Source organism: Callorhinus ursinus, unplaced genomic scaffold, assembly GCF_003265705.2.
Source record: "Callorhinus ursinus isolate GAN/ISIS: 27379988/994484 unplaced genomic scaffold, GSC_fseal_2.0 scaffold49, whole genome shotgun sequence".
Classification (NCBI taxonomy): domain Eukaryota; kingdom Metazoa; phylum Chordata; class Mammalia; order Carnivora; family Otariidae; genus Callorhinus; species Callorhinus ursinus.
The window spans coordinates 5,407,242-5,417,242 of NW_027397111.1; the positions used below are offsets into that span (position 1 = coordinate 5,407,242).

The 10,001-nt window shown below is 48.1% G+C and overlaps 1 long non-coding RNA gene across 1 annotated transcript; it reads right to left on the reverse strand.

Annotated features, from left to right (window-relative positions):
* Positions 1-221: 221 nt before the first annotated feature.
* LOC141370880 (uncharacterized) lies at positions 222-9,527 on the reverse strand. Its single transcript, XR_012375355.1, has 3 exons — positions 9,429-9,527; positions 8,829-9,036; positions 222-491 (listed from the first exon to the last, which is right to left on the reverse strand). It is a non-coding gene; the product is annotated as an uncharacterized lncRNA (long non-coding RNA).
* Between the last annotated feature and the right edge of the window lie 474 nt (positions 9,528-10,001).

The following is a 10,001-nucleotide window of genomic DNA, read 5'->3' on the forward strand; positions in this document are numbered from 1 at the left end:
GAGGCTTGAACAGGGCTGATGGCAGGATAGCATTGTCACGTCTGGGACCTGACGAACAGGGAAGAGGAGATATTAGGACCCTCACTAGGCCCAGAGACCTGGGGCAGAGCCAGGACTGCCTTCAGCAGAGCAGATCACTTATGAGTCTTTATATTTCAGCAAAAACCCAATTTGAATAATCTTAAACAGGAGAATTTATCGGCTTATAACAAAATATAATGAGAGGCCTGCCTTCAAGAGAAGCTTAATCAAGAAGCGTAAGATAAAGCTCCACAGAAAAGATAAAATTCCAGAACGGGAATAAAAACCAGCAACACACCAGAGGCCAGGTCTCAGCAGGATCTATGATGGGGGAGAAGTCGGGGGGCGATCCCCCATGTCTGGATACAGTAGGTACCCCCAGCGTGTTCCTAGTGCTCGGCAAACCACTGAAGCTTGGGGACTGGCATCCTCACAGGACCCTATAGAGGCATGTTTGCATCCTCAGATTCCTGAAAGAAAGAAAAAAAAGGAATGTATTCTGAGCATTTGGGAGGGTACTCTCGGAGAGGAAAGGAAAGAGTGAATGTTTGTACTAGACATGAAAATGGTATCTTTTCTATACTAGAAATTGGGAGGCAGGGTCTGAGTTAAGATTTGGCACTACTTCCAGGCAGGTGAGGGAATTGGGATTCTAACATGTGGTCAGAATTTCTGGGACATTTCTGTGATGTGTGAGATCAAAAGGAGAAAATATCCGAGCTCAGGGCTGTCTTGGAAATCTCAAAGGTACAGGAACTGCGTTGATTTTTAATAACATTTATTAGGTTTTTTTAATATAGAAAAAAAAGAGTAAAAACCAACTGGTCCCAAATCCCACTGATGAGATAACCTCTTTGGCATTTTTCAAAAATAACACCTCTGCATTCTATGTATACGGAAAGGTAGAAGATGAAAAGGCAAAATCTTCTCCTTTAGCTCTCGCTTCTCACACCCACTAGTCAGAGTTTCTTATGTGCCTTCCAGAAACTTATTTCTTCAGCAATCAGACCCAGGGTAAAGGACTGTTGGAGAATTGCTCGGTTTCACCTAACTGAGGGGAGACCCAAAGCATTGCAGGCCCTCTGGCTCCCTCTCTGGCAGGACCCCCTGCCCTGGCTCCAGGTTAATGGGCAGGGCTACACTGACCCTCCTCTCCCCACTCCTGCCTCACCCCTACCAGCGCACCCCTCCTGAGGAAGCTCACAGCAGGGGAATATTTACTGAATGAGAACGCCCTGAAGGGAAAGATTTTTCTACTGATTATATGTCTGGCGCCCTAGAACATCTTCTATTTTTTCCATGGTGATTCATCCAGGAATCATGAGAGACAGGCTGCTGGGAAAGATGCCATTGCCTGCCCAAGTTTTGATCAGGGTTATACAGTCTTGTGCTGATTTACGACTGGAAGCCCTCTCACTTCCCCTTTGCCACTTGTCCCCAAAACCTAGGGAAGAAGACCATATAGTGCCTGGAGATTAATATGATATGCCTTCGCATGACACTGGACCTGGAAGAAGGTGGGAGGTTCTCAAAAATTCTCATTTATTCATATCGTATTAATTACTGACAGTTTACCATATATACCTTTAATACCTTTGTATTTGGTTTTAAAAAAGAGTCAAGTTTTCCTAAGGCTGAGAGAGAGGCAGCTCAGGCATAAGGAACAGCATATTCCGAAGTACAAATGTCTGGGGCTAAACGCCAAGGACTCCTTGAAATTAGATTCTAGAGTAAGTGAAGGCCAGTGTCAAGAACCAGGTTGGAAAGGTAAATGGGAGCTGGATGATGAAGGAACTTGAATCCTAGGATCAATTTAGACTTTATTTTAAATGCTGATGGAAGCCTTTGTGCGTATTGAGTAGGAGAATGGAATCATCCAGGGACCCAGCAGAAAGAAATGGCACACTCAAATGAGGATAATTTGAAGAGTGCTAAGTGAAGGGGTTACTTACTAAGGTTTGGGCAGCAGGTAGTGAAACCACAAGGGTTGACGCTATGCCTGCAGCAAGCAGCATCAGGGCTGTTAGGTAGGAAGGGGTGAGGGGAGCACAGTTCCTTACAGAGTCATGCAAATGGCACCTCGAGAGGAGCTGTGGCCTTTGGTTAGGGTGACTCCACAGCAAGGGGGCCAGGATATAAACCCCCAACCTCACTGTCTTCCCCTTTTGACTTCCTGCTGGTACTCCCTATTAGCCAAAACCAACCAGAAGCCAGAAGCCAAGGGAGGCCACTGTGGTGGTCCATACAGGTCAGCCCCGAGGGCCAAGAGCAGGACAGCGTGGATTTGCAAGGGCAGGTGACAGACGTTCTGCCCAGGAGTGGCGTCATGAGATGAGCAGTTCAACAAGGCCATCGTGGGCAGAATGGAGGGCAAATTAGAGGTAGAGGGACAGGAAGAGAGTGCAAGGGTCTGAACTAACATGGAGATAGGGAGGAAGAGATAGATTCGAGCATGACCCATTGACAGGAAAAACTAGGACGAGGGAGGCCACTAGGGTAGGCTGGGTACCTGAGTGCATGGTGACCCCATTACCCCAAGGAGAGGACACAAGTCCAAGGGAAGGTGCTGCTACTGGACAAAAAGAGAACACTCTTTCCTGGCTGCAAGGGCAACCATGGGCAGGACGACAGATGGCCTCCTGTGTCCCTGCTCTGGGCAGAAGTACAATGGCTTCCAGCATCCTTCTCCTCCCATTTCTGAACCCTTCGGTCCACCACTTAGCCGCCCCCAAACACCCACTTCCACAGGGGTCTGACCTCCTCAAAGTGTCCAGGCTGCAAGCTGATTTCTTTGTTTTGACTGTTCTTCCTTTTCTACTAGTCAAAGAAAACCCAGTCCTCCCTAAAGGGGAAAAAAATACAATGAAAAACAACTGATTGATAGCCCTCTGTGGAGATAGGAGCATAGCTAGGGTCCAGACTATGAAGGGGGGAAATTTTTAGTTTTAACTCTGGACCCTCCCAGGGCATTCGGAAGCCCCAACTTACGTACAGATCCCCCATCTCCTCAGAAGAACACAGGTAAGCAACTTAGTACCTACTCAACCGCTAATGTGCATTATGTATTACTCAGGACTTCAATGGTGTGTGTAGGTTTTAAGTGTGGCTTCTAAGAAGTGTGTGGTATGCTTGGGGGTAGGGTAGACCTAAACATACCCTAAAACATGTTTGTTTGTTTGTTTTTTAAGATTTTATTTATTTATTTGAGAGAGAGAGAAAGAGAGATAGCACGAGAGGGAAAAGGGTCAGAGGGAGAAGCAGACTCCCTGCTGAGCAGGGAGCCCGATACAGGACTCGATCCCAGGACTTCAGGATCATGACCTGAGCCGAAGGCAGTTGCTTAACCAACTGAGCCACCCAGGCGCCCCTAAACGTATCCTAAAACAACAAGGCCACTTCAGGACGCTTTGTGAGCAGGGTCTCCAGGAAAGCACTCCCTCTCCCCCCAGGGAAACCCAGTTGTCCTACCCTCAGAGAGCTGCCCTAAAGGGGAGAGAGCTCCCCAAAGCCTCCCTTCCTACCTCCCCTCCCACCACCGCACATGGCACAGAGGGGTTGGAAGGTGGGAGTGAGGGAGGCCATGTTTCTAGGCAACCAGCTGTCATCCTGCAGTTGCCCTGGTGACAAGGTTTTGTGTGTTCAAGGGGGTGCTCCTGGGTACTTGCTGAGTGTCTGCATAAGCAGACTGGACGTTTTCACCATGCTGCCTTCCCGGAAACCATGTCATAATGTGGTTTGTCAAAATTTCTCAGAGGAACAGCATTTGTTCTCCGTAAGGGGTTGCGTTCCTGACTAAAGACGCAGCCAGAGATAAATCATAACTGTGATCAACAATCTGTCATAAGCAGAAGGCACAAGTGCCCAAATATCCTCAATGATTTCTAGGGCTAAAATTATGCTCCAAGCCTCACCACAAAGCTACCACTTGACTCCATGTGAGCCCCTATGTGCCATGTTCATTCATTCCCTCATTCCTTCACATGAAAGCTATTATTGTTATTGTGGTTCACTCCTAACCTCAATTCCACTTTAGATGATTAGTCCTCTAAGCCAACATGATGAGTTGTAAGTCCCTGAAAAAGATATGTGGATGTCCTAACCTCTACTACCTCAGAATGTGAGTTGTAAGTCCCTGAAAAAGATATGTGGATGTCCTAACCTCTACTACCTCAGAATGTGACCTATTTGGAAGTAGGGTCTTTACAAAGATCATCAAGCTAAAATGAGATCATCAAAGTACATCTTAATACAATGTGACTGGTGTCCTTATAAAAAGGGGAAATGCAAACAGACATGCACAGAGGAAAGATGATGTGAAGAGACACAGGGAGACCACATGAAGACAGAGGACTGGAATGATGCATCTACAGGTCAAGGAATGCCAAGGATATCAGGCAAACCACCAGAAGCTAGGAAAAGGCAAGGAAGGATTCCTCTACAGTCTCTACAGCCCTGCTGACACCTTGACTTCAGACTTCCAGCCTGTGAGACAATACATTTCTGAGGCACTTTGTTTAGGCGGCCCTATGGAACTAATATGGCCAACCATGGTAATCCCACACTCTTAACCCAATCCCGGCCAAGGAGCAATAACGGGAAGACTGCTAGGCTGTCTCTGAGAAAGGTTCCGCTTTTCCCTCTGTACATGCCTGGATGTGACTCCAGGAATTGCTGTAGACACCATACTGCGAGCCTAAAGAGCAAAGCCTTCATGGAGGAAGGTGGAGAGTTCATGCAAAGGACTTGGGACTGATGACCTGTTGAGTTGCCATTTCAGCCAAGCCAGGGTGTGCCTGGTCTCTGCACATTCTGTTATGTGAGACGGTGCAGTTCCCTAAGGTTTAAGGCAGAAGGTGAAGCAGAGGGGCGCCTGGGTGCCTCCATTGGTTGAGCATCTGACTCTTGATTTTGGCTCAGGTAATGATCTCAGTGTCATGGGACAGAGCCACGCATCGGGCTCTGCACTCAGTGCAGAGTCTGCTTGAGGATTCTCTCTCTCCCTCTCCCTCTGCCCCTCGGACTTGTGCTCTCTCTCTCTCAAATAAATGAATAAATCTTAAAAAAAAAAAAAAAAGGTGAAGCAGAGTCTCCTTGCTGACACAAATGTCCTCCATGTGGGGATCGACTGTCACATGTGCTCGACACTTCTCCCTGCCACTTCCTCATGCTGATGGAGGCTCCAGCCTCCTTCCATCTGCTATTCTGCATCTCAGAACTGACTGTGGTAGATCATTTGCAAAGATGACTGTAAGAATTCCTCTCAGCCGTGCACTTCCCAATCGGGCTTTGCTGCCCCACCAGTACAATGTGGTGTTTATCTTCCCATTTGGCCATGTGACCTGCTCTGCCCTGCCCAGTGGGAAATCAGCACATGAGACACAAGTGGAGGTTTCTGAAGCACTTGTGAAGTAGGGCTTGCTCTTTGGGCCACAGTTGGAAGCCTGAGGCCACGATGCAAATGGGCTTGAGCTAGCCTTCTGGAAAGGCCACGTGGAGGAGAACTGAGGCTCTCCAGCCGACAGTCAGAACTAATTTCCAGCTCTGTGAGTAAAGCTTTCTCAGATCATCCAAACTTAGTCAACTGCCCATAACTGCAGTCAAATGAATGATCCCAGGTGAGACGAACAGAAGCTCCACTGAGCTGAGCCCAGCTGGAATTGCTGACCCATAGAACCACAAGCAAATACAATGGCTATTGTTTTAAGCTACTAAGTTTTGGGGTGATTTGTTACATAGCAATAGCTAACTGATGCACTGGCAGACAATCCCCAATCTGGCACAACCCTCTTGGGCTCATTCATAGGCCAGGCAGGGGGTAAGGCACTATGGATACAATCAAGAGAAAGAACAGACCTGGTCTCTGCTCTCTTGTGATATTAGCACATGCCAGGTACTGTGCCAAAGGCATTAGATGTGTCAACCCAGATGACAGTGTTAGCTATTACTACTCTATTCCTGCTGAGGAGACCAAATCTCAGAGAAAGGAAAGAAATTGCCAGCTGCCTCACACTGTATTTTCCAAAGATGGCTGCAACAGTGTCTGCCCTCGGATATGCTCTACTAGGACCTTGGCACCCTCCCATCAAGAGGCAGAACCTTATTCTCTTCTTGAATCCAGGGAGGCCTGTGATCTGATTATAAACTAATAGCAGCAGGAGTGATGCTGCATGACTTCTAAGGCAAGATCATAAAAGAAGCTTCAGGTTCTACTTTACGAGCTGGGGCACTTGCCTTTGAAGTCCTGAGCTTCCGTACAAGGCTGCCCCGCCCTGAGGAACCCTAGGACACACGGTGAGGCCCCATGTGGGTGTTCTAGCTGACAGCTCCCACAAGGACCCAGCTGACAGCCAGCCCGTATCAAACTCCAGATGATTCTAGCCCCCAAATGTTGAGCCATCCCAGCCTTTGAACCTGCTCCCCTGAGGCCCAGAAGTTATAAATCAGAGACAAGCTGTCCTCACTGTGCCCTATCCAACACATAGAAAGCAAGCGCATAATACAATGATAGTTTTATACCACGGAGTTTTGGGTAGTTTGTTCCACAGTCATAATGAGGCACTTAAGGTCACACAGCTGGATAACAGGAAGGGGAATGAGGTTAGACCTTGAACCCTGGCAGTCTGACTCCAGAGCCTGAGCTCTTAACGACCACCCCTTCTACCTCCTCGAGGCTTTCACTCCCATGCTCCTCAGCTGCCTCCCAAAACAGAAGCTCAGCTCCCCTGACACCCCCGCGGCCCCCGCCCAAAAGCAAGGAGGACAGGAACAGGCTTACTTCTCTTTCTGCTGCTTCCAGGCAACCACTGCCCACTTGGGAGCCCAGGCCCTTTCTTACCTTGGCTCCACGACAACACTCTCCCCACCCTGAGGACACAGCCTGCTGTCCTTAATGGCCTCGGTTCCTGCTTCAGAGGTTTGCTTTGCTCCCCACTGAAGGCCATGTGAAAATGCACCTACTATGGGTCAGGTACATGGTAGGGAGACAAAGTAGAATGAGCTCTGCGTTCATTCCCTATTGCTCTTTAACACATTGCCACAGATTTAGTGGCTTAAAACAAAACGAATGTATTATCTCACAATCCTGGACATCAGAAACCTACAATAGGTTTCACTGGGCTAAAATCAAGGTGTCCCTAGGGCTGCTTTCCTTCTGGAGGGCCTAGACGAGAGTCTGTTCCCTTCCTTCTCCAGCTTCTAGAGGCTGCCCTATTCCAGGCCTTGTAGCCCCTTCCTCCATCTTCAAAGCCAGCAGTGCAGCCTCTCCAAATCTCTCTGACTCTCCTGACTCTCTCTTCCCCTTATAAGGACCCTTGTGATCACACTGGGCCCATTAGATTGTCCAAGCAAATCTCCCCACCTCAAGATTCTTAATCACATCTGCAAAGTCCCTTTTGCATGTAAGGTAACATATTCCCAGTTTCTGGGCACTAGGATATGGACATCTTTAGGAGGCCATCATTCCGCCCACCAAGAGCTCTCTGATGGAGCTCACATTTGGGTGAGGTTATATATTTATAGCAGAAACTGCCACTCCTCACCAATTATTCAGCTTTTCTGCCTACTAGACACACACACATCCTTTCCTTGTATTCATGTATGATGACCATGCAGTTGAGTTCTGGACAATGGGGTGTAAACATAAGTGATAAAGTGATGGGCACAACAGCAGGCCTGCCCTATACAAACCCACTACTGGCCACAGAACTCCCAACAGTCTCCTACTTTTCCCATCCATGAGCTAAGTGAAGAGGATTCCAAAGACCCAGAAGATGGAGCCACATGGGGGAAGAAGCCAAGGTTCCTGAATGACTGTGGAACAGAGTCCCCACTGACCCACATTGTATTCTCCCATAAATTAAGACATTGACATTGAGGATTGTTTGTTACAGCATTTGCCTACACTGACAATATACAAGCACAGAAATGTACTTTAAAATAATCTGTATAAATGTATTTCATAAATTTTGTAAGGTACTCAGTTTTATAAGTAAATATAACATTAACTTATTATAATAAGTTGATCTATGACATAGACTCTATATGAACAAGGTTACTTGATAAACAAAAACAAAATCAGGGATTATGCCTCTCAGTTGCAGGCAAGAAGAAAGAAATTGGACTTATTTCTGTTTTGTATGGACTGCACAATATTGAGGAATCCTGATAAAAACACATAACCGCAAATGGTTAACAAGTATATTTTAACCCAGTGTAATCTCCAGAAACTCTTCAATAAACAGAGATCACCAGAAAAGCTTGGTTCTGAGACCAGCACAGAAGCTAGTTAACTTGGCAACACAAGTTAATTTGGTGGGAACTTCAACACTGATTCATTGATATGATGTTCACTTTCAAAAGGAGAAAAGACAATTTACCCAAAACCCTGCAGGACCAATAAAACTAAAACCAGCAAACAAGAACTACAAGAGCCCAGTGATCAAACAACTAGAGCTAGGAATTTCATGGGCTGAGAAGCAGGGGAATGTGTGTGTGTGTGTGTGTGTGTGTGCGTGTGTGCGTGCGTGCGCGGCCAGGCATGGACATGCACATGATGGGGAGCCAGGGGAATGGGTGGTCAATAAGATCCTGTTGACCTCTTTTCCAAAATAGTCCTTCTGGGCAAATGACTACAGGGTCCCACATCTAGAGGACCACGTGGCTGGCCAGAATAAAAGCAGAGGGTTTCTACAATTATCAGTGAACAAAGCCTGGGAGCTCCCAGCCCTGGTGTCCATAAACACTGAAAGAAGTTGGGGAGAACCTGCAACCCCAGAGCAGTTCCTTCTAGACTATGGTCAGTATCTTACCTGTGATACATTATGGGAGATTGGTTCTGTGGCCTCATCAGGATTGGGTGGAAGGTGAGTCCCGAGGAGCCCCTGTTCCTCTGGCACAAAAAGACATGGAAGGTTCTGGAAGCCCAGCCAACAAGTGGCCCCACTGTGGTGCCCAGGACTGTAGGAGAAGGCAGCCTGTCCCAGACTGGCCTGGGCTGCCCACACCAGGAACGACCCGCTGGAAGAAGGACACTCTCATTGACCAAGCACAAATTCTGTGCCAAGCTCTATGCCCTGCTCTTTACATAGAGTTCAGTTGAAAAACAACTTTTAATGTGGTAGGCCCTTTTAATCCCCACTTAAGAGATGGCGGGGGGGGGATGGAGTCTCAGCAAGATTAGAAAGTCAGCCCCAAGAGCACACGGCCGGCCATTCATGGCAGATGGCATCCAAGTGGAGCCCGGTCCATGTGATCAGACACCAGCTGGAGGGCTCCAGCTGCACACCACAACTGTAGGATCCCTTTCCTCTTGACCTGGAGGCTTTGGCTGAAACAGACCAGAAAAGGGAGGCACAGTGGCCCTCAGGGCCAGTTAAAGCTATAAATGTTACAGGGGCGAAAACACTGACCTTGGCTGGCCGGGACCTGCAAAGCCAGGGTACACAGTGTGCACACAGGGACACTCGCCCCCAGCCCCAGGGCAGTGGGCACAATGTGCTCCCCTCTTCCTTACCTCGTGGGCCGAAGATTTCATAGGCTCGGTGACACAGACCTGCTAGAACAGCATGAGGGCCCTCAGAACACTCTGAACCGCTCATTGTTTACTCAACAGTGGCTGCTGTGAGCTTCCCGGAGGTTCATCACCATGTGACTGCCCATGTTAGAGGTGGGGAGACTGAGGCACCAACAGGTTTGCTCCTAAATCAGGATTCAGAAACTAGTGAGAGCTGGTAAACTGGAGGGCCATGGTCCCCCAGCACGTTCATCAGATATCTGAGGCGTTGATTGTGGGCACCAATTAACAGCAATAGTAGTGGTCAGCATCTCTCAGATAACATCTGAATGCACCTCTGTGTGGGCCCTGCCTTACCTTGGAGCAGGTGAGCAGAGGGAGTCCGGATGTCGGGGGGTAGACTGGTGGTAGAAAGGGCTCTCACCCACTCCTCCCATCTTGTGGCTCACCTGCTGGGACGGACCCCACA